Source organism: Rhinolophus hipposideros (genome assembly GCF_964194185.1).
Source record: "Rhinolophus hipposideros genome assembly, chromosome: 24".
Classification (NCBI taxonomy): Eukaryota; Metazoa; Chordata; class Mammalia; order Chiroptera; family Rhinolophidae; genus Rhinolophus; species Rhinolophus hipposideros.
In genome coordinates this window covers 17,418,707-17,444,107 of record NC_138070.1, presented here as the reverse complement: position 1 = coordinate 17,444,107, position 25,401 = coordinate 17,418,707, and the positions used below count along the sequence as shown (strand labels likewise).

Genomic DNA, 25,401 nt, shown 5'->3' with positions numbered 1-25,401 from the left:
AATCCTTTTATAATGGGAATAAGCATTTTCTTAATTGTAAAAGGTAAGGTTTCTTTCTTTTTTTAATTGTAGTTGTTTTTAAAAGATGTAATAGTGGAAATCAAACACACAATAACATAAGCTCATTCACTCTTAATTTATCTTCATGTGCCTTCATTTTAAAACATTTTGATTTTATTTGATTTACTTCAGTCATTATTTACTATGTGTTTTTCTATTGGTTAGGCACTGGGCACATTAATTCTTTATTAGAGTGGTGAAATGACTTACTCAAGATTATATCACCAACTGCTGCTTCTAGGAAAATGGAATGGACATACTCTTCTTATTTCCCCCACAAAGGGCAACTAAAAGCTCTGGACATTACATATAAAACAAACATAAGAAGACTCAGAAAGGTAGTGAGAAGGCAGAGGAGCTAGGGACCTCAGGACCCTGGAAACATGATGGTGAAATCCCTGGGTTTCTTTTTGTTTCAAATATCCCGGACTGGACATTGGAGAAGTCAGCAAGTTGGAAATGCCAATGGGTACAGATTAAAAAATAAATAAATAAATAAATACTTGAGAAAAACTTACTCTCTAGCTGACGGATCGCTCTACCAAGACAGAAAACTTTCAGACAATCTGGCCTTCTCCAGACAAATGCCACGCAAGAATTGAGGCCCCATCCCCACCAGCAAAGGCTAAATAGAGAGCCTAAACTTTCATCTTTCCCAGGCTGTACTGAGGCACCCACCCCACCTTCTGGGATAGTAACAGAGAAGACCACGTGAGGAGCTGGAACTTTCATGCCTGCCAGGTGAAACTTGCACCTTCCACCTCCCCCAACTGTAGTGGAGGAAATGGTGGAGAACCTAGACCTCCACCCCCACCTGGTGGGAACCATGCACTCCTCCTTCTCCTGCGATGGGGTCACAGTCTACACAGTGGAGAGTCAAGACTTTCACCACCAGTCATTGGTAGTGAGTACACCATGATGGGGGGAACACATGATAAGTTGGAATGAGGCATCTCTCCGGTCTTCTCTCTGAAGGCTTATTGGAGAGTCAGGGCTTTCACTGTCTCTCAGCAGTAACAAGGTCATCCCTCTGTGTCGTGTCAGTGAGGCATGTGGGGGGCAGTAATAAGGTGATCCTGCCTGTCTCAGCCTGGGTCATGTCAGTGGAGGGCAGGACTTCCACCCCCACTCTACAAACATGAAATGCCTCTTCCATCCCCTCAAGTACATCTAAAAATCCTTGGTATTCTATATAAACAAACATAAGAATTCTCCGGAAAGTGGATGAAATAGGGGTCTTTAGGGTCCTAAGAATGACATTGTAAAAAGCCCCCTGACGATGAGTTCTCCCAACAGTGGCTACATGGCGAGACCAGAACGTCCACTCCCACCTGGCAGTGACAAGGTCACCCTCTTCACTCACCAGTCATATCAGAGTAGACTTGCTCAAACACAAGATTAAAATAAGATCCAGAATCTTATTATAGAATATCCAAAAAGACTAGGTTTTAATTGAAACTCACTCATCAGAGCAAAAACCAGGAAGACCTAAAACTTAATGAGAAAAAAACAATTACTAGACACTAGCACCAAGATGACATAGACGTCAGAATTATCCAACAAACATTTTTAAAGCAAATATCACAAAAATGCTTCAATGAATAATTATGAGCACACTTGAAACAGAGAAAATGAAAAGCCTCGGCAAAGAAATAGAAAGTATAAAGAAAAACCTTATGGAAGTTTAAAACTAAAAATACAATAATTGAAATAAGAAGCTCAGCAGATGGGCTCAACAGCAGAATGGAGAGGACAAAGGAAAGTGAACTTGGAGATAGAACAATAGAAATTCTCCAATTTGAGCAACAGAGAGAAAATAGACTGAAGAAAAAAATGAATAGAGCCTAGAGGATATGTTAGAGACTATAACAAAAGATCCAACATTTGTGTCATAATCCCAGAAAGAGGAGAAAGGGACTAAAAAAAAATATGAAGAAATAGTGGCTGAAAATTTCCCCAAACTGATAAACATAAACCTATAAATTCAAGAATCGGATCCAATTCCAATAGGATAAACTCAAAGAAATATACACCAAGACACATCATACTCAAACATGAGAAAATTAATGACGAAGAAGAACATCTTGAAAGCAACCAGAGAGAAGCGACATCTATATTACATATAGGGGAAGAACAATTTAAATGACACTGAAATTGTCAGCAGAAACCATGAGTACAGAGGAAGTGGCACAACATTTTTCAAATCCTGAAAGACGAATTATCTGAACCCAGAATTATATAACCAGGGAAAATGAAAATTAATGCATTCTCAGTTGAAAGAAAAGTAAGAGAATTTTTACCAGTAGACTTCTAAAAGAATGGCTAAAGGAAATGCTCTTAACAAAAAGCAAATGCTAAAAGAAGAAATTTTGTAATATTAGGAAGGAAGAATATGGTTAAGAGCAAAAATCCAGGCAAATATAATGGACTCTCCTTTCAGTAAGACTATATAGAAAAACTTAACCATGAACCAACAGGATCTAATTGACATTTTAGAACACTCCATCCAACAGGAAAATACAGATTCTTTTCAAAAACCTATAGAAGGTTTATATAGCAAGGTAGACCATATCCTGGGCCATAAAACAAACCTCAATACATGTAAAATAATTAAAATCAGAGTGTTCGCTAACCATAATGAAATCCAACTAGAAATCAGTAACAGAAAGATAGGTAGAAAAGATCCAAACACTTAGAAAGTAAACACATGTTAAATGACAAGTGGCTTAACGAGAAAGTCTTAGGAAAATGAAAAAATTCAGTGAACTGATTGAAAATGAAAATATAGCATGTCAGAATTTGTGGGAATCAACTAAATTAGTGCTGAGGGGGACATGTATAGCACTAAATACGGTAGACAAGGGAAAAGTCTCAGCTCAATAATCTAAGCTCCAACCTGAAGAAACTGGAAGAAGAAAAGCAGAATAAACCTGAAACAATCCAAAGAAAGGAAATAATGAAAGTAAGAGCAGAAATCAATGAAATTGAAACTAGAAAAACAGTAGAGAAAAATCAATAAAACTAAGAACTGGTTCTTTGAAAAGGTCACTGAAATTGGCAAACTGTAGCAACACTGACAAAGAAAAATAGAAGATACAAATTATTAATGTTGGGAATGAAACAGGGAATATCATAATAGACCCTGCAAACATCAAAAGGACAAGGAAATATTATGAATACATCCATAAATTTGACAACTTACTTAAAATGGACTAATTCCGTGAAAAGTACAAACTACCACAATTTACCCAATGTGTACTGAATAATTTGAATAGTCCTATGACTACTCAGGAAGTTGAATTCTTCATTAAAAACCTCCCCCAAGGAAATCTCCAAGCCTAGATGTTTTCATTGGAGAACTCTACCAAACATATAAAGAATTAACACCAATTCTGCAAACTCTTCCAGAAAATGGTAGAGGAGGGAACACTTCCCAACTCATTTTAAGAAGCCTACAATACCCTGATACCAAAACCAGGCAAAGATATTTTTTTGTAAATTACACACACACACACACACACACACACAGTCAGACAATTAAGTTCGCGAACTCATCCTAGAAAAAGTGCTACACACCTCATTGCTGAATATCACTACGGTCACCTTCGAAGGCCTCCCCTTGGGAAGCTATACATCGATGCCAGTCCACCCCTCAAAGCAATTTTGGAACTCTTTTTCTGGAATGGCCATTAGAGCTCTTGTCGTATTACCCTTGATGTCCTGAATGTCATCAAAATGTCATCCTTTCAATATTTCCTTTATCTTCGGGTAAAGAAAGAAGTCACTGGGGGCCAGATCAGGTGAGTAGGGAGGGTGTTCCAATACAGTTACTTGTTTACTGGCTAAAAACTCCCTCACAGACAGTGCCGTGTGAGCTGGTGCATTGTCGTGATGCAAGAGCCACGAATTGTTGGTGAAAAGTTCAGGTCATCTAACTTTTCCACACAGGCTTTTCAGCACTTCCAAATAGTAAACTTGGTGAACTGTTTGTCCAATTGGTTCAAATTCATCATGAATAATCCCTCTGATGTCAAAAAAGGTTAGCAACATCGTTGCAAGAAGTGCAGTCTCAAACTGCCAAATCTGGGTGCCAGAAACTGATGAACTCTTCTAATTCTTCAACCTTCTTGACTTCCAGAAACACGGGGAACCCTTTTCAAGAATCACTGTGTTCTATAGTTCACTGCATTTGTATTTGCTGAAGAGTTTGAGATGACCTCTGTTGGTGCTTGTGACCTGAATCAAATTGTCAGGCGGGAACCTGTGAACGGTGTCAGTGTCGTGTTAGAAAATCAGAATATTAGTGTATCCTACACTAAAAGGATTTTAGCACCATGGAATTTTAGAACTGGAGAAGCTTTTTATAAAATATTATTCAATCTAATTTCTTCACTTTATTGATAAGAAAACTTATGTTTCTGGAGATTTATTGACTAACCTGAGATCACACGACAGATTTATGGCCAAGTCAAAAGAAAAACACATTTCTCTTGGCTGTTAGTATGTTTCTGTGCTATAATAAGTGTCCTAATGAAGTCATTAGGCTAAGAGTTGTGCTTATGAAACATATGGAGACCACTGGATGAGTGGTTATGAACGCCTCTCACCATTCAGTATTTCTGTCTCAAAAGGGCTGCCTTATTAAAAATGTGTAGTTTTATGGAGCAAGATATCTGATAGCACGTGATGGCTTCTACCGTGCCACCCTCAGGATATACCTCTGTAGCATTCACACATTCGACTCCAAGAGCCCAACTTTTGCAGTTAGTTTTTTGTGTCTTTTCATTCTTTTCTGTTTTTCATTGCATATAGCTGAACAGTTTTCCTTTTCCCTGGAGTGTGACCCTTGGCAACTGGGGTCACAGAAGATATCACAACACTAATGATTTGCCTCTAGCTTACTTGGCACAATGGCCAGAGATTTCTGAAATCAAAACTTCTGAAGCTTTTGAATAATGAATGGTGTCTGTTCAGGGATTAGTTGAAGGACAGAAGAAAATAATCAGAACAAGCAATTGACTGTTCAGTGCTATATAATAAAAATCATAGCAGCTACTATTTATTGAGTATTGATTCCATACCAGGTACTGCTGAGTCCTTATTGTGCATCTCACTTAATCCTTAGAACAACCCTTCGTGGCAGGTGTTATCACCATTTTATGGCTGAGGAAACTGAGGCTTGGTGAGGGTAAGAAATTTACTCAAGGTTGCAGAGTTAGTATATGGCAGATATAAATATCTCATAATTGATCAGGAACTGATCTTCAGCCAAAAAACACACAAGGTGCCAAGATAAAAATGTACACACATTTTAAGAAAGGAAAAAACTATTAAAATTGTAATACTCAATATATGCCAATAACAAAAGATGAATACAATTCACGTTTGACTTCTGCAACTGCAAGAGGTGCTCAAAGTGGTGACCATCAGCGTAATTTTAATGCAGTTTTTTTTCTTTCTTAAGCTGTGCATACATTTTTTTGGCACCCTCTGTATTTACCTTAGAAAACTGCTGTTGTTTTTTTAGTTTAGAACCAGAAGCAAGCCTCTCAACATAATACCCCATTGTTTGACAAATCTTTCAAATTAGGAAGGACTTAGTGGACATTTTTACACACAGTTCTTACCTGAACACCTCCAGCACCTAGCGCTGAGTTAATATGTAATACTTATATAGCAGTCACCACCAGTGTTTGTTTGGCACACTTGCTGTTGCCATTGTTATCCAAAAGCACCCAAACAGCTGTTCTTCTCTGGTGACAGATAAAGTTGTATCCCCCAACAAAGCAAGGAAACAGAATTCACAGGGCTAGAAGAACCTCTGTAGAAGTTATTACTAATTGAGGTGTTTTAATCCATTCATGTGGCAAAATGAAAATCCAGATTTTCCAAAATACAAAGTAGACTTTCAAGGATGGTTTTCAAAATCATCTTACATAGAAACCTTAACTAGCCAGCTGTCTCTCTGCATCTAAAATAGGGATTGATTTACCCAGAAGCTTTTTATGCCCAGTGTTTTTAGGACATATTTATATGTAAAGCTGTATGTGTATGCATAAAACAAAAATTCCACTATCATTCTGACAGGGTGCACACAGGACTAAGATGATTAAAGATGATCAGGCTAAGACAAAACTATTGATGTTGAGAAACATCATCATTATTATGAAGATAAAACCAGGGGAGTTTCTGAGGCATCAGAGAGCTGATTATTTTCCTCAAGTGGTGAAAGAAGCCCAAAGCTCCTTGGAGGTTGTCATGGATCTTCTGCATTTCCTCGGGAGCAAACGAAAGGAGACATATCTTTAATTCTTGGGAAAAAGGAGAGCAAGTGTGTTTTTTATACTCGTGATTCAGATGTGCGTTTACTAAGTTGAATCAAATGTTAACTAATGGCAAAAAGGAAAAGACCATAAGGTGAAAACAATGAGCTTAAACGTCAGGTTTTTTCACATAGGATCTCTGATGTAGACTGGTTCCTTTACAGGTGTTAAACTTGCTATGAAGTCCATAAGATAAAAACATTTCAAAGATTCAAGAGAGTAGGTAATATGATGATATTTCCCCAAAGTATATTAAGGAAATACTAGTAATGCTTTACTTCTGCAGAGCTTTACAAAGCATTTACAATCTTGGTCCCCAAAGTGTGGCCCATGGATCAGTAGCTTCTCATCTTCTGGGAGCTTATTAGAAATGCAGACTCTCTGCCCCACCTCAGACCTAGGAAATCAGCTTAACAAGGTCCCCTGTGATTCATATGCACATTCAGGTTTGAGAAGCCTTGGTCTGCAAAATACTTACACATGCCTGCGTCATCTCCCCCGCCAGCCAGGGTTGCATGAACGCAGGAGAAGGCCATACTGACCTTATCACACGCAGGAGTCAGTTCCCCTGAGGGGAGGGAAATAATGATAGCAAATGCCTTTCCTTAAGCCCCCACTGTGTGCTAGTCACTCTGCATAGATGATCAAATTCCCTTCTTTATCCTCCCCACAACTGACGAGGGAAAAACAATAATAGCTCGACTTTATAGTCAAAGAAAATGAAGCTCAAGAAGGCAAGTAACTCACCTAAGATCACATGGCCAAGAAATGCTAGAGCCCGGGTAGCGTCCTGATCTAAGAGCCCCTGCTCTTTCCAGGTGTTTCAGAACTTGCCAGAATGAGAAGGGCATTGCCCCAGTGGACTTCAGCCGTGGCTGCATTTTACAGTTGCCTGGGGAGCATTACGAAGCACTGATGCCTGGTGCCCACTCTCTTAGTGTGTTCTGGCTGCTGTAACAAAATACCGCAGGCTGGGTGGCTTATAAACAGCAGACATTTATTGCTTATAGTTCTGAAGGCTGGAAGTGTGAGATGAGGGTGCCAGCATGCCGGGGTGCGGTTGAGTGACCCTCTTCCAGGCCATGGCAGAAGGATCTCTGTAGAGCCTCTTTTGTAAGAGCACTGATCCCATTCCTGACAGCTCCACCTTGGTGACCTGATCACCTCCCAAAGGTACCAACTACTAATACCATCCCCCTTGGGGATAGGATTTCAACGTAGAATCCTAATGTTCATTCAGACCATATGTAGCACCCACCCTCAGAGATTCTGATTTAATTGGTCTGGGGTCTGGGCCTGGCACTGGGACTTTTAAAAGCTCTCCAGATGATTCTAATGTGTACTCCAAGGTTGAGACCCACTGTTTTACAGACTGACTGAGTGTCTCTCCATGTGGCATGGTTGACCGGACCTCCATCAGGTACAGCTCACCTGCCTTGGTTGGCTTGTTGCGAGAGTGCCAGCGTAGTGGCATAAATACCTACAGCATCTGATACATTGTTACCTGGAACAAACACAGCTTTCAGGATGAGAGATTGATTACGGCCGCCCAGACGTGGCTGAATGTCTCAAGGCAGGCTGGCATCTTTTGCAGTCTTTATGGTGAATAGGTTCTCTTTAGTTCAACAAGGACTTTTGGAGACTGATGTGAGCCAGATACTGAGCTAAGTTCCGGGGCTCTAGAAATGGAGACGATAAGGTCGTTGGCCTCACGGAGCTCATAGTCTTGAAGGGGAGGCGAATGGGCTTATGCAGCGCCGTCCAACAGAAAGATAGTGTGAGCCACGTATATGTAATTAAAATTTTTCTAGTGGCCACATTGTAAAACGTAAACAAAAAGGTGAAATTAATTTTAATAATATACTTTATTTAACTCAATACATAAAAAATGATCATTTCAACATGCCATCAATATGAAAATTAATGGCGTGTTTTATATTCTTTTCTCATACAAAGTTTTTAAACGTATGTACGTACACGTATTTTTATGACAGCACATCTCAATTTGGACTAGTCGCGTTTCAAGGGCTCAGTAGCCACATGTGGGCGGTGGCTACCATATTGGACAGTACACACCTAAAGATACATCGAAGAAAGCCTGTCTTCATTGTTGGGAGAACGGGCGTTAGGTAGGTTGGTTGTTTGCTGCTACGATTTTCTACTTTAAAATGTACCGAAAAGACCCACGTTGAGGTAGGTATAATGCTATATTCCTTAGGCTGTATCTCTGTACTCAGCGAAATAATTCAGTTTGCTTCTTGAGAGCCCATCAGTTGGAAATGTTCTCATGTATTAGAACGTCAGCCACATGACTGATTCCATCTCTTGACAGAGAGAGTTTCACAGCTCAGCCTGGAAAACAGTTACCTGTGTTTCCCAGGCCAGGTGGCCCACTGGTTCCTCTTGTCAGTAACAGGTGTTTGGAATAGGGCTTGACTCGGTAATAATTGTAGTTGTACCAAACCTTTTAAGAATCAATCTAAACAATAAGTGTTTCACTTTATTAGAATATTTTAAAGATTGACTAAATCACAAACTGTTCTGTAGAACCCCTCTTCCAGGAGATGTGGATAAGGCTGTCTTTCTGTGATCAAATAATTTGGGATACTAGATTCCCGCACTTCCCCCCCCCCTCAGGAAATTCATCCTGCACATTAGCATATGAAAGGCTCTGAGAAGTCCTGTGTTAACTTTGTTTAACCCAGTGTTTCACACTCATTTGACCACAGAAGACATATGTATTTCAAGACATCTATTAGCATCTTATGGGACACAGCTCCTCTGTGGAACACAGTTTAGAAAACACAAAACTGAATGATTATTTTGCTATGACCCTATGTTTACACTATGGCCTTTCCCACTGGAAGGGTAAGGCATAGGACCTTTCCTTTTTCGATCTAAACTTACATGGTTTAGACTAGAGAGTGACTCTTCAGGCCAACAGACCTTGAGAGCTGCCATTATTTCTGTGCAAATACTGTCTTTGTACCTCCTTAGATTGGAGTCACTCTGTATTTAAGGAACTGTTGTAGAGAACAGGACTTGGAGAGGAATGCAGAGCAGGAGTGACCTCAAACACCACAGGGGCCTGGAAGTGCTGCCCAACATGGGTTACAACACACTGGAAACCCAGAGTTCTCCACTGTCAAACCCAACTATAGTTACATTTGTGACAGCAATCTGAGTATGTCCGGGGCCCAGCCGAATCATTAAGTTAAACAATTTCATGATTAGATTATTTCGTTATATTTACAAGGAAGGACCACTGGTTCTTCTGGGGAACCATGGCTATCCTTCACTGGCAATCCCTTGCGCCATGTCGTTTAGGAGCTGTTATCAGGAGGGGATGTTCAGTACTTCGAAAACTGGGGGCCTCCGCTCAGTGCAGAAACCACTCACCACTCAGTGCTGGGGCATTATTTCCTATCTGCTTGGACAGAGAGCCAAACTCATTCTTCTCTCCACTCCTCTCCAATCTGCTCTGGGACCAAACTATTTTCTCTTATTTTGCATGTTGTTTTTTGCCTCAGGGGTACGACGTCTTTCAGTAATGGAGAGTATAGTAGTGACTTTGCTGCTTTCTAATTTTCATTTCTGCAGATCCTCTAAGGATTGTGGATGGGGACGTGCAATCTCTGAGCCCCCAGTGTAGTATTTTTTTAACCTAATTTATGCAGATGCCCCACAAAAGAAAACTCACCTTCTTGTCTCTTATCCAGTTTTTTGTAATGAGCTATGCAACATTTTTTTAACATTTAGTGGATGGGTATGTTTAAAGCATTTGTGAAGTAGTTATGAACGTATTTTTATGCTGAATAAATTTCATTAATGATTTTTTTCAAAAAAATCACTGTTAAGCCAATTAACCTGTCTTGTTAATGATTGGTGGTACTCCTTTGCTCAAAGAGACCTCTGTGAAGTATTACAGATAAAAAGCACATCATACATAGAAAGTTGAATCCTTTGGCTGGAAGCCTACACAGTATTGGTCTATACTGTTTCGTGTTAGCAAAGTTCAAGGTGTAAAAGCATTCTTTTTCTCCCCCCCACTTAGGAGAGCCTCAGGACGGTAGGTACAGTGAGAACCTGCTGACCACAGGGCTTTGTGTATTGTTTGTGGCGCCTCCACTCCAACACCTCTTCTCCTGTGTTGTGATCATGTCTCCCCCGCGACCAGGTCGCGAGCAGACACCTTGTTCATGTTTTATCCCCAATGCCCACTACAGCACTACAGGAAATGTTTGCCGAAAAAACGATCAAGGCATTTTAGCAAATTATGTCCAAGCCAACAGAGATGAATAAATCTAGTTATTTTTCACTCTGGAGGAGGGCTTCCGGGATCTGATGCTAAGGAGGTGAGAGAGGAAACAGGTACATACGAACAGGAACCAGCTGTTTGACTTTGGGTAGGTTGCCCCCCTTCTTTGTACTTCAGTTTCTCCATCTGCAAAATAAATGATTAATAGCTTTGCATCCCTCCAAGTAATACTATAAAGATAAAGGGGAGACAGATGAGAGTATGGTGAGCTCTTTGGAGGCAAGATCTATGTAACAGTCATCATAATTGCCACTGTTATTATTTCTTTAGGATGTGCAATGTCTTGAATTTATTCCTTTGAAGAACACAGAGGAGGGAGCTAGCTGGAGTGAAGGGGTCATCATATTGGTGAGACATAGAAGATGAGGGTTGTTAAGCAGTTTAGAATCCATCTTTTTAATATTGGGAAACCTATGGGACTTTGTCCTAAAGAATCCCCACCCCCAAACCCCCCTTCCAAAGTTGATGAAGAGACAACTGGAGACTCTTGGCTAGATCTCAGGTGAGCAATCTAGAGACGATCTAGAAGTCCCAGGCTATAGACAGTGCCTCCCCAAATTCCACCTAGATCCTTCTCTATCTTCATGCTGCTCTCAGAAGCCTTGGTTAATTGCCCAGATGCCACTAAATGCTATCAAATATACTGCTTAAGAACTTAAACTTTAGAATCAGACTGCCTGGGTTCAAATCCCAGTTTGCTATTTTCTAGTTGTGTGGCCTTGGGCAAGTTAAGTTCTTTAACCTCTCTATGACTCATCCAGAATACGGGGATAATTATAGTACAGCTGACCCTTGAACAACACAGGTTTGAGCTGCACAGATCCACGTATATGTGGATTTTCATCAGTAAATATACAATCGGCCCTCAGTAGCCCCAGGTTTCACATCCACGGATTCAACTAACTGCACATCAAAGATGGTAGTTTTGATCCTCGTTTGGAAATCTGCAGATGTGGAGGGCAGACTGTATGCCTTGTTCTACACCATTTTATATAAAGGACTTGGGCATCCAGATTCTGGTATCCATAGGGGGACCTGGAGCCAATTCCCCGTGGATACTGAGGGATGACTATAGTTAAGTTTTGGAAGAGTCAAAAGTTATGTGGATTTTTGACTCTGCCAGGGGTGGGGGTGGGAAGTTGTTGCCCCCTAACCACCTGGTGTTCAAGGGTCAACTGTGCTTAAATCATAGCTCTTGTGAGAATTACATTAACACATGTAACATGCCTAGAACAGTGCCTGGCACATAGGAAGTCCTCAATAATTTTAGCTATTAAAATGGATATTATTATACACCGGAAATTGAGCTAGGCACTACATACATCATCATTCTGTCATATAACTATAGATCTGAGGCCAGGATTTGGCCAACCCCCAAGCACATGGAGAACGGAGCCAAATCCCATTGGAGCACAAACCACGTACGTTACTTATGAGTAACTATTAGGTACAGCTTGCTTTATTTGAAGGTCAAATAGGAAAAAAACAGAGATAAATGAAACATTACTATAGAATAAGGGAGAGGCAACATTGATTCTCAGAAGGTAAGCAGACCTTTAAACAGTGTTTACTGTAGGAACTAAGAAAATGTGTGTACATGTTTGGCATCCTTAATAGATTCCAAAAGACATGAAATAGGAGTAGAAAATCATAAGGAGAAAGCAGGTTGATGGGGGGGAAAAGAAGATGGGTGAATTGCAAGGAACCTGAAAGTGTAAAATCTGCAATAATGTTAGAACTGAGCAGAACTGCTAAAGTGGGAAACTGAACCAGTGAAGTGGAGAATAAGCTCTATTATAATATAGAAGGAAAGAACAAATAGATGAAGACAGGAATTCAGAAATGTTAGTACAGGCTAAAGGGTCTCCTTTTTCTCTTCTTGCTCCCGCATTTCGGTTAACTGGTGTGTTGTCAGGTGGCTTGTACTGACAAGAGAAGTTCAAACCTGTCATGTACCTGAGAACTTCCCTTCTTTGGCTCCTTGACCAATACCAGAAAATGTGTTTCTTTTGCTACATCCTTCACTCCCCATTTCAAAAATGAAATCCCCTGTCTGGTGTGATACCTCTGAAAGCCATATGGATACAGTTCTGTCTTCAACACTAAGAAAGGCTTAGTTATTTTACACTGTGAAAACATTACCAGAAGAGCTGCTGAACTAAAAACATTTTTTTATTCTGTAAAACAGAGCTGTAGAGAGCAACATAATGACCATTTTCATTACCAAGAAACTATCAAGACAAAAAATGATTTGTCTACATCTTGTAAACCCGTACGGAATGACCTAATTCTAAGCAAAGAGCTAATGACAGATATCTGATCAAGATCCTTTTTGTTATTATCTTCCTCTAAGAGCCTGGTCTTCTTTTAATTATGTTTAAAAATCAGTACGTATAATATGATCTCAATAATATAAACCAAAAAAATCCACACCAACACAAAAACAAATTATCAGGAACTATGTTAAAATGTTAGCAATGATTATCTCAGAGAGTCACAAAGATAGTAGGTAGATAGGTAGGTAGGTAGGTAGACAGACAGACAGACAGACAGACAGATAGATGGATAGATAGATAGAAGAATTTTTCTGTATTTCCTATTTTCTATATTGAATACAGTAACAGTAATCCTTTGTCTAAGAAACAGAAAATCTAATTGACAATAGCTTGAACAAATAGGGGCTTATTTTTTTCACAAAACAATAAATGTGAGGCACCTGACATTCATTCAGAGGCTAAGAATAACAGGGCTTATTACTCTGAAGTTCTCCTGGCCTTTGTCTCATGCTAGTCCCTTATGCCTCATGGTCACACAATGGCTAAAGCTCCAGGCATCATGACTTGTTCAAATCAGGAGAAGCAGGGGATGCTGCCAGCTGCTTCTATATCCTTTTATCAGAAATGCAAACGTTTTCCCTAAAATGCTAGCAGACTTCTGCTTTTGTCCGCTGACCACAGTAGTGTCATTTGACCAACCATAGCTGCAAGGGAGGCTGGGAGAGTGAATGTTTAGCTTTCCAGCCCAGAGCCAAAGGCAGCAAGGGAGAAGGAGGAAGTTGAAAACGAGTGTAGCGTGAGCCAAACTTTGCTGTCTGTCAGAGCGTTTTTTAGACATGTATTATTTTTGTTATTGAAAACATATTTTTGAGACTATTATGTTCATTTTTGACCTATTATAGAATCTCAATAATGTAAAAATATGCACATCAAGAGGACAAAAAGAAAGCCTTCTGTAAACCTTAAAGTTGTCTGCTCTGGGTCTGGACACTAGTGGGATTCTGCATTAGCATTACTTATGTGGTCAGAGCAGGAGAGATTGGGTGGTTCCTTTGTTTATATTTACATAGAAGAAGCGGTTGCCTGGAGATAGGAGTATGGATGGACAGGTAACTGGTCTGGCAGGACAGACAGACAGGGACCCATCCCTTCCTCAATTAGCAGGCTTATGGTATGTCAAGAACCAACAAATGTTTTGGGGAGCCTGAGTTTAGGTGATTCCTACAGGTTTCTCTGATCCTGTGTGTCTACAACTTGAGTAAAGGAGGTAAATGGGGTTTTAGATGTACAGCAGTTCACAAGAGCTTTCTAGGAAGACACGTTCGGATGTCATCTCTGTGTTGTACATGAGTAAACCCGCCTCAGGAGTCTTTAACTTCCTAAGTGAATCCCTCTCAATTAAACAGAAAGGGAAGAAAAACTGAAAGCAGTAAAAGGTTCACAATTTCAATCCCATTTTGCTCTTCCATGTTTTTGAAATCACCCTAACCCAAGGCCCACGTATTAATAGAAAAATGAGCAGAATATATGAATCACTTGTTTTGATAGCATTATGCTTAATCTAGCTAGAACACTTCACACAGTCATAGAGTTTGAGTTTTCTATCCAGTATGAATGTTTAAAATGAAGCTTTTCAGACCTGATTGCCTTGGGAAAGCAGATTTTCTAATTTGCTCTCCAGCCTGGCTGGAAAATCCATCTGTCTTTGCAATTGAATTTGCAAAGTGAAATCATTTTGAAGGGCTGTTCTTTTGGCCAGCTCTTCTGTTCCTCCTCCCTTTCCCAGTCTGTTTCCAGGGCTCCCTGTTGGTCCGGGCAGACCATGCCATCCTCTCATCCTCTCTGGGCTGACGGAATGATGCAGCCCTGGGGCATGGGCTTTGTCCTCACCTCAGCCTGCACAGCTGAATTCCGCAGCAGTTGCTGCTTCAGACTCTCAGAGGGCAGAGTGCTGGGCTGGGAGGCCATGGGCCGGAGCTCAGGTCCTAGCTCTGGAACTCAGTGACCCGTGTGGTCTTTGTGTCTTCAGTGGCAGACTCAGCCATCCTGCCTTTGTCCTGGAGTCACATAAGATAATAATGGAGGCTCACGGACGCTGAAAACTGACAAGTGCCATAAAATGTTAAATTTCATTCTACTTAACAATTCTCAGACATTTTTGGAAACATCGACTTTTAGGTTACCCGAGGTATAGCCAGTAGGCAGTTAGATTTATGAGACTAAGATTTATCAGAGAACTTTGAGCTGGAACTGTGTATTTGGGAGTCATGTGGTTGGGTCTAGGTGTCATGGTATTAAATGAGATCAATAAGGAGAATTTTATATATTATTGTCATTGTTATTTCTGCTACTACTATTTTTATTATTTAGGCAGGGCTCTCCTCTCTCTTCTTAATTATCATAAAGAAATTAGGAGGAAGCCTATATATAGGTGTCTTTTAATTTACCTTCTCAGTAAATCACATTTCATAGGTGAGAAACTGGTGACGGCAATCAGTCAGTAAACAAGATTTTAAAATTAAGGTTTCCAGTTTCTCAGTCTTTTGCTTAAATTATTAGATACCAGCCAAGACTTGCCAATTAATTAGCTTTGATGATTTATTTTAACAACTTCAACTGGAGGACAGTATAGAAGTAAAACTTTTTCCCCCAGATTATTAATTAGTATAAAATCACCTCAGAGCACCCCGTGTTTCTCAGTGGTCATTGGCATTTGGGGGTGTTAATACACAATCTTCATCGTAGGACTTTCCTATAGGACGCAGGCTGTTTGGTATCCCCAACTCTACCCACAACCTGCCAGTGTGGGCATCCAGGTATTTTGACAACCAAAACTGCCCCACCACGTTTCCAAATGCCCTTGGGGGCTTCCTGTCACACAGGCACACACTGAGACTCTTAAGGAAATGGGCCTCATTCTCACATCACGTTCCGGGCCTGGCTATAATAGCCTCAGAACCCATGATTTTTCACTCTCCTTAGATGAGATGATCTGATATCAAGTTCCCTTTGGTGTACTTGCTTGAGAAATATGATGGCATGTGAAACTTACAGTGAATTACATTCTCTAGTAAAATAATGCTAGAGAAGTGGCATTTTTTTATTTTGTTATTTGTAATATTGAGGACTATGGATATCAAAGCTGGTTGGAATAATACCAATACCCTACAAAATGGATTACACATTTAGCTGAAAACTTGAGGCTGAGAAAAGTAGTCACTTCCTTAAGAGCAGAAGACAAGGAAATGGTAGAGCCAGGAATAGGGTGCTCCCAGTGCTGGTCACATGCCTTTCTGCCATAGAACACTGTCTCTAAGGAGCTGGTACTTCCAAACTATTAAAGCTGATAGAACAGGGCCCATGAAACAAACGGCAGCAAAGTCAAGAAGTGGCAGACTAAGGGGGTAGGTAGTTTACCAAGGCAAAGCCAGTTGAGCACGCAATAGACGTAAAAGGGTATTATGATTGCTTCCTTATTGAAATCCATTTCATTCCATAATGGATTTTACTTAGCTTACAATATCAAATTATGGTACAATAGAAATGGAAAATCAAGATCAGGGAAATAAAAATAAAAGTGGGAAACCAAGATCGAGAACCCAAACAATCAACCCATAAAGGCTGACACAGTTGTTACGGGAGAGTTTCATATTTGAGCCAGAGCATCTTGGTGGCCAAAGCAAAAAGAGTAACACTTAATTCTCATTACCCAAAAGATGGGAGCATAGAATTCCTCAGGGGAAGGAAAGTTGAACTATAAAAGGAATTTCTCAAGAGAGATTTTATTTGAGGGATTTGGGTAACAAAATTTATAGCATCAATAAAAATTTAAGAGTAAAGATTGTAACAGATTTCAGGATGCTATTTCTAATAGTAAACTTGAATCAAAAACAAATCAACGGGGGCAGCCAGTTACTCAGTTCGTTAGAGCGGGAACTCTGAACAACGCGGTTGCTGGTTCGATCCCCGCGTGGGTCACTGTGAGCTGCGCCCTCCAAAACTAGATTGAAACAACTGCTTGACTCGGAGCTGATGGGTCCTGGAAAATACACTTTAAAAAAAAATCAACTAACCCTAGGACATTAAGGTTAAACTTCCACTCATTGAAGCCTATTCTGTGTGGGTCCAAGGTAATTTGGTTCAAGTTTATAGAGTTTAGTGGTCTCACTTAATCCAGGGCTAGAATTTAGAACATCTAGAAGGATGGATGACTTAAAAGGCCCTCAGGAGACTTCTATTCATAGTTATCTCTCTTTTCTCACAGACTTTGTTAGGACAGTTTGCAAGTGTAGGTTGTGACAAGGGCATGGAGGGTTGACACTGGATGGTACATTCATTAGGATCTGCTGGGGTCTGATGCAGTAACAGCAGCCCACAAATCTTAGGAACCTAAAACAGGGAAGTATTATATGCATACACAGCATACCACAAGCTCATGTAACCTCAGGGGCGGCTCACTAATCCAAACCTGCTATGACTCCATCTTCCTAGAGCCGCACCATCTGGAACACACAACTTCCGCAGTCCATGAGGCAGGGGAAGAGAGAGCATGGAATATTGTACTCCAAATCCTAAACGCTTCTGTCTGGAAGTAACACTTTGCTTCTACTCACATTTCACTGGGCACACCTAACTTCTCCTGAGTAGGGAAATACATATATGGATGTGGAAGAGAACCAGAGAATATAAATCATTAGGAATGTCTGCCACAGATGGGGGAGAGAGGCCGCCCAAGCTAAGCGAACGGGGTGAGCAGGCTAGGATCGAGTGGAAGGGCGAGTGGGGCTGCTTTGTTACTGGCAGAGCATAGGGAGCCTGGGGTAGGAACGGCTGGGCTGGAGCTGGATCCGGAAAGCTCGTAAGTGCATTTTAATTGTTCTGCATTTACTCTGCAGGCCATAGGGACCCTTAGAAGGTACTCCCGGGAGGTGAGACTGGTCCAGTTTTTAGAGGCGCTGCTCAAGGGAGGAGCAGAAGCCCTATCTCTGCATTTCAGTAAGTCTACCCCAGGCCTGAAAACAAAAGAACTGTTTGTTTCATATGGAAACAACTCTCTGTAATGTTCTCTGCATTGTTAACTTATGAGGGTGCCTGCCACCTCCTATTGTGATCCAGAATGGAAACCAGGCACATTTGGCCTTCTCCAAACAGTGACTAATGGCGGGGCTTGGCCAGGCAGGCCCAGCCTATTTTTCACTCTGCTCTGGGCTTCCCACCAAGTTCTCTCACAGTGGCCTGGCCACAGCCATTAGGGATGACTGTGCCTAGCGCTTCCTACCTCATCATCCATCTCTAGAGCACCTCTTTCTAGCCACCTCCTTTTTAATAGGTTTAATTATTACTTGCCCGACTTTATGGCACAATTAATCTTTCTACTGCCTCAGGATTTACGGCTGGATAGGTCCAGCGAATTTCTGAGCGAGTCACCTGCAGTCTTGGTTTTTAACTGTCTGCGGGAAATAGGAAGTGGGGCCATGTATGAAGGCAGTGAAATACGTGTGGGCTCCAGGCTGGCTTCTTGTCACTCATCAGCCCAGATTTTCAGGACAGTGGCAGGAGGGCACTACAGGAACTAACTGTGCCTCTGTTCAGCCTAAGGGGCTCTCTATTTTGACTGCATTTTATGTCCTCCAAGTCGGGTTATAAGATGAATAAGTTCTGGGGATCTAAATTACAGCATGGTGGCTATAGTTCATAATGCTTCCATATTTGAAATTTGCTGAGAGTAGCTATTAAAACATTTTCACCACAAAAGATGATGGATGTGTTAATTAACTTGACTGTGGCAATCATTTCACCATGTATATGTATATCAAATTATCACATTGTATTCTTTAAATATATACAATTTTATTTGTCAGTTATACCTCATTAAAGCTGGAAGCGGGGGTGGGGGGAAAGACAGGTAGTTTCCAGTGGAGTGTGTTTGTGGGAGGGAGAGGTAGCACGTGCAGAGGTTTCCTCGACCTTATTATACACAGCGGGCTTCTCAGAATGGAAAGCGAAGGGAAAGGCAATTGGGATCTAGGACAGGAGCGCCACTGAACTCTCAGTGTCACTGAAGACATCCTAAATTGCTGTTGAAGCAAAAGCAGATAACAGGCTCTTAACTTCACTTATCCTTTGGAGGAACAGTAAGAGCCTGGTGGGTTTGGTAGAAAAAGTAGACAGATGTAATTAAGATAAATGATGACAGAAGGACACATGATGGCCCAGGAGGTGGCGCCCACACAGCTGATTACATCTGCCTGGCCTACTGCATTCCGTACGATGTTCTGGTCTCTAATGTGTACTTCTCACTCTACATACACAGTTAGCCAGCCCATCAGTCTGTTCTTACGTTGTCGCCAAAACGTTGGTTTGCCAGGATAGTACACTAATGTTAATAAAGAAGAAACGGGTATAAGACATGAGCACGTTTCACTAGAAGACGTTCTAGTTTCATTCCCGAAAGGGAGCGGGTGAAAGAGCATGGACTCCTCATTCAGAAGAGCTGAGGTTCTTGTGTCAGTCCTGCCACTTGGAGCCGTGTGGCCTGAATACGTTCTTGTGTCGTCTGGGTCTCCGAGACCACAGCAGTGACCACACAGGACTGGTAGAGGAGACCATCAGGTGGAGAGCCCTGCGCAAGTTCTCAGGAAAAGTACCCGCCAGGAAGATGCTTTAGCTGAAATCATATAAGAATTTTGGCATTTCTGCCATTTAAAAATATCTGCACTGGCAAAAGTAATGGAGGCTTGTCTCCAGGTCCATACATAGTAATGGGAAAAGGAGAGAGAAAAACATCCAGCGGTAGCATTTCTAATGCCGAGCACTCTGATTCCAGCCATCTGTCTGCTAACGAGGTCTGTCCCCTCCTCCCCCTCCCACGCTTTAAGATGAGATTACAACATGTATGGGAACTGTGTGTGGAAACTTGAGAGGGAGAGCATCCAGGGAACCTACAGATGTCTAGAGTTGGAATGATGGGTGTGCTGGAGAAACTGGGGGCACTCCCCCTGGTGAGGAAGAAACTGGGAGGAGCAGCTGAGAAGGTGCCGTCCTGCTTCTGTGGAGCAGGAGTTCTCGGCTGTTTTTACCATCCCCTCCCACCCTGCCTGTTTCATAGACAAAATACCATCTCCTGTGAGATCATTTGAAATTAAAGGTAAAACTAAGTATCGTGATTATAAATAAACCAAAGCAACGTGACCAAACAAAGCACTGTGTTGTTTTCAGTCTACGCATGTCCTCCTCCCAGCCTAGAGGAGACGGAGGCTGGAGACCAGCTGATTTCTTTCTCAGCTGAGGTCCTAAAGACAGAAAAATGAACTGAAACATCCACCTCAGGACTCAGCTATGAGGAAGAATTTCCTGATCCAAGAGGGGCTGTAGAGGAATGCACACTGCAGCTCTCTGCGTATCTTTATTAGTTGATTTAACTTTCTGTTATGGAAATTTACACACACACACACGTAGAGAGAATAGTGTAATGAACCCTCACATATTCATAACCCAATTATCAACATTTTACTAATCTTGTTTCATCTGTTTTCATCAACAAACACATACGAGCACACACGCATGCATGTGCGCACACACACACACAAACTTCCCCCCCGCTCAAGTATTTTGAAGTAAATCAGAGATGCTGTGTCATTTTGTTTGTAAATACTCCCATATGTGTTTATAACAGATGAAAACTTTTAAGAACACAGCTACTGTCCCTTGTCATACCTAGTGAGACTAATAACTGTTTTGTCATGTCTCCGGCTTACCTGGGAAGCAGATAGGCTGGTACAGCTTAGGGCATGTGGGTCAAGAGTCCCTCCGCTCTGCCACTAACTCACTTCCCCTCACTGCACCCAGGTCATGTCGTTTATGAAGTGAGCCTGTGGGAGGGCCTCTTCCAGTTCCCAAATCATGTTTCCTCCTGAGAAGACCTGGTGATTTGGCTCGGAGGAAGCAGAACGCAGCCAGTTTGAAAGCAGAGGGAAAGAATAGACGAGCTCTTAAACCCCCATTTGGATTGTGCACTATTAATAATCAGAATAATAATATTTTCAATAAATGAGAAGAGTGCTTCCATTGTTTGTGGAGGCCCACGAAGGCCTTACTTTCAGAGAATTCGTAAGAGAGAAGGCGGCCAGAATTCACTGCTAACATGCTCAGTGTTCTGGTTTCGGGAGAAAGGCTTCCGCCCGTGGTCTTTGCTGACGACGGTTACTAATAAAAGCCAGATGCATTGAGTACCTACTATGTCCCCGCACTTGTGCTAGCTAGCCTCTCGTGAGCAGGATCTCATTGGCCTTCACGACAGCTCTTTGACGTAGGTGTTATTCTCGTGGCAGTGACCACTCCTGACGCAGACAGGGAGCCCTACTGCGCCGATGGATAAATCTATAACCACACGTTCTCTCTCCACACAGCCTGTGAGAACTGGGCTTTGGGAGATCTTCTGCCCCACTAATCTTCATTTAATTCCCCTCCCAGCAGCACGTTGTCACCTAGAGCACCCCTGCTGACAGGCCCTCTGTAAGTCTTCATCTGAGTGACGGCCCTGGAAAATCAAGCTGCGGTCTCCAAAGCGAAGGAGGATGTGCAGATTATCTCCTCAGCGTGTGCAGTCACTCTGCTGGCAGCTCACAGGGCCGCTTTTATGTTGCCTCAACAAAGAGAAGGGCTGCCAAGAGTGTGTAATGTTCCGTTCAGAATTCTCCGGGCTGGCAGCGGCTGGGACAGTAGAGACACAGGGCAGATGAAAAAATGCCCACTCAGCCAGGTCCACCTCCTCTTACCTTTGCCTGTGACCAGAAGTCTTTGTTTTGAGAATCTTCCTGTGATTCTTTCTAAACCCTGAGAAGTGTCGGTCGAGAAGGAAGGGGAGGAGAAAAGGAGAGTGCACGGGCAAGCTGGCTGGGGATCAGATCATTTTGCCATAATCAGCAGGCAGTTTCTTGCACAAATCATTGAACCCTGGGCAGCCATTATCTTCCCAACTGCTCCCTGCTAACTAGGCCAGACTCGTCAGGCCAGAAGAGTAAGAGACATGGAATTCCTTTGCGTTTCTCTCTCTAAATACTGCTCACGCCACGTTTAGACAGCATGCTATAGTTTACAAAACTTATTGAATACACTATTATGTTTCTCATACCATTTCTTTGAGATGATTATAACCTGACATTATTAATAAGAAAGCAAAAAAAAAAAAAACCCACCAAAAAGTTTTCAATTAAAAAAAGAAGAAAAGGCTCAGAGACATCAAGCGACTGTCTCAGAGATACTCAGCTGAATGAGGTGGGAGCCAGGCTTGTAAAACAGCACTCCTGACTTAAAGTTCTGTCCCTTTTCCATGATAGTGTGCCTTCTAGATGCTTAGCCAGTTTCCCGTGGGATGGGGTACCAGTGGGGAGGGTGGGAGGCCGGCAAGGAGACCTGTGTCTGGTGGTAGGGAGCAGGCAGAAAACCCGAGCTTCCTCTGATCAACTTTTCTGAAGGTCTCATGCTGCTTGCTTCCTCTCAACATCATCTTAGCGACCAGCTAGTGATTGTATTGGCTTAAAAATCATTGCAGTGAAATCCAAAAGCTGTGGGGGAAAGAAAATCAATGCAAAGACATCACAGGGAGAGAAAGTGCTCTGGGGGAGGTGTGGGCACTGCAGCTGCTTTCCCCAGCTCTGGCTCTCTCCATAGCTATGGACTCATGGCTGGGCAGATATTTCAACTCTCATTTCAGAAATGCAGAAACTGAGGAGAGAGGGAGTAAGTGATTCACTTTCGCTAAGGATACCTGGAAATTTGAAATTGTTAAGTTTTTCTCTTTTGAGAAAAACAATGTAAGGGTAAAAGGACAAATGCAGGGCTTTAGAACTGAAATGTTTCTGTCACTAATATTAGGTTGGTACAAAAGTAATTGTGGTTTTTGCAATTGTTTTTAACCTTTTAAACCGCAATTGCTTTTGCACCAACCTAATAGCTTTTCACCACTGAAAGGGTTCCTGGTGCTGCTAAGGTATTACCTCTTGGGCAGCTTAGAGTTTCTGATCTTGAGACAGGTTCTAAAAAACTCTGACCCTTCCAGCTAGGATGCCAGTGACATCTCCAACCCAGGGGAGTGACTGTAACCCAATCCCTAGGCATATTACTCCACTTATTAGATCAGAGTTTCAAAAATACTTTCAGTAATTTTTAAACCAAGGGTTATGCATTCATTATAGAAAGAACACTTAAAATACAAATAAGCAAAAAGAAAAAAAAACCCCACCACCCAAAGATTACTCTTGTTAACATTTAAATAAATATATGCTGTATGTATATGTGTAAATGTAAATATATGAGTATATACGCATATCCTATTGTTTTAATAGAAATATTCTGTGACCATATATCCCATTAATATATTGTAACTTTTCCCATGTTTACATATATCCTTCTGCTTTACCATTTTTAATAGTACCATGTTACTGCATTACATAGAGTACCATGATCTCTTCGTTATTTTTAAATTATGAAATATTTTATTCATATGGGAACATACACAGAAGAATAGACATAGTTTGTTAATCTCTGCCATCTCCAGAATGCCCTTTCCTGGAAGCATATAGTAATTTCAGTAACTAATATTTGAATTTCACTCTATAGTTTACAATGCACATACACATATTATTTCATTTGATCCTTACTACCACTCTCGAAAGTTGGTATCATGATTATTTTCCTCATTTTATAGATGAACTAAAAAAAGCTCCGAGAGACTAAATGATTTGTCCAGTCCCCTAAATCCATTTAATATCAAGGAGCTGGCTGGGCCCAGCAATAGGCCTGACTCCTGTTAGGGGGGAGGGGTCAGGGGAGGCAAGCAGGGGGGGAAGTGGGGACCAGAGGAGCGGCCCTGCCATGCTCTTCTGTCCCCACCACGTCAGCATTTATCATGTGTACTGACTCTCTCCCTTATGGCCCTGTGTGCTTCTGAGGACAGACTCCTGTCTTCATTTCTCTCTCTACCCCTGCTGCCCACTACAAGGCTTAGTATACAATACTCAGTTCATGTTTGCTGGTCTGTGTTTAAGTGGGTGGATGGATGGATGGATGGATGGATGGATGGATGGATGGATGGATGGATGGATGAAAGGTAATCAAAGAGATAAGCAAATTGTTGAGGCTGAATTTTGATAGCTTTCTTTCTCAATGACTCTATTTTCAGTTCAGAAATTTTAACAAGAACCCATCGTGGTGTCTTTGAGTTTTTGTACTTCTGCAAGTTTGGGTCACCACCACAAAATTCCCACATTGATGTATGAAAAAGTGTGTTCAAAACCAAGGGCAATGAGAAACCTGTTTGCACATCAGATTCCCTCCACTTTCTCCAGTGCCTCTCACCCAGCCCCAACTGGAATGAACCACGTTCACCTTACAGGCACCTTCCAAGTTACATTTATGATATCCGTCATTTGGAACTACTTCTTATTTATGATGTATCTCGCTGTGAAAACAATAGCTTAGCAGCTAGAGCATAGTTTGTGGGGATTGTTTCAAGTGCTGTTATGTTGACAGTAAAAGCTGTATAGCAGAATTACAAGAAATTTTGGAACAAAGATCATTCAGATCCCATCAACTAACAAGACAACTTCTGTTTTTGTTTTTGCATAATCCCCTCAAGGTCTTGCCCACGTACACACATTTTTTTTTCCTAGTCACAGGGAGCATGCATTTTTTTTTCTGCCCCTAACATTATTTTAAGAACTTTTTGTCCCATTTTTCTGCATAGACTTCATAATTATTTTTTAAAGGACTGCATAGTCCTCTATTGAATTGATCTGTGTCCCTCAGTGTTTGCTATTTAAGCCGATTCTGCTTTTCCACTAGTCTGTACTGCTGCAATGAAGGTGGTTATGCGTACAGCTTTTGCGTTTGTCGAATGATTTCCTTTGAATACTGCATTCCCCTGGCAGGGTCTGAGCAGCACTGGGTTTGTGGCTCTTGGCCTGCTGCTTCTCCCAAGGCTGATCCAGTTTAGGTCCAGCGGTTGGTGTGTTTCCAGTCTCCAGGCACCCTCACCAGTATCGGATGTTGTTTAAATTTTCTGTTTGCTAATTTAGTAAAAGTGAAATGGTACTTCAGGGTTGCTTTATTTTGCATTTCTTTGATTTTCAAAAGAAATGAGCATTTTCCCCTCTGGTTACTTTGTGGATGTTCTTGGATCTGAGCTGTCTGCTCACACTTACTGTTCTTTGCCTATTTTAGTAAATTGGGGTCTTGATATCTTTTTAAATCAAACTGAGTTTGTCTTTATAAACAATAGCTATTGAATTTTTTCATATGTTTTAGATATTTTCCAGCATTGTGTTTGCCTTTTAATTTTAGATATATATTTGTTGCACAATCTTATTTTCGTAATCAAATCTGTCAGTGTCTTTTTGTTGTTGTTGCTTCTAAGCATAGAAAG

The 25,401-nt window shown here is 41.4% G+C and overlaps 1 protein-coding gene across 3 annotated transcripts in view; it reads left to right on the top strand.

Moving 5' to 3' along the window:
- The window catches only part of TTC28 (tetratricopeptide repeat domain 28), a 617,832-nt gene that overhangs the window by 478,248 nt on the left and 114,183 nt on the right, over positions 1-25,401 (top strand). The gene's annotated exons all lie outside the window — the stretch shown is intronic.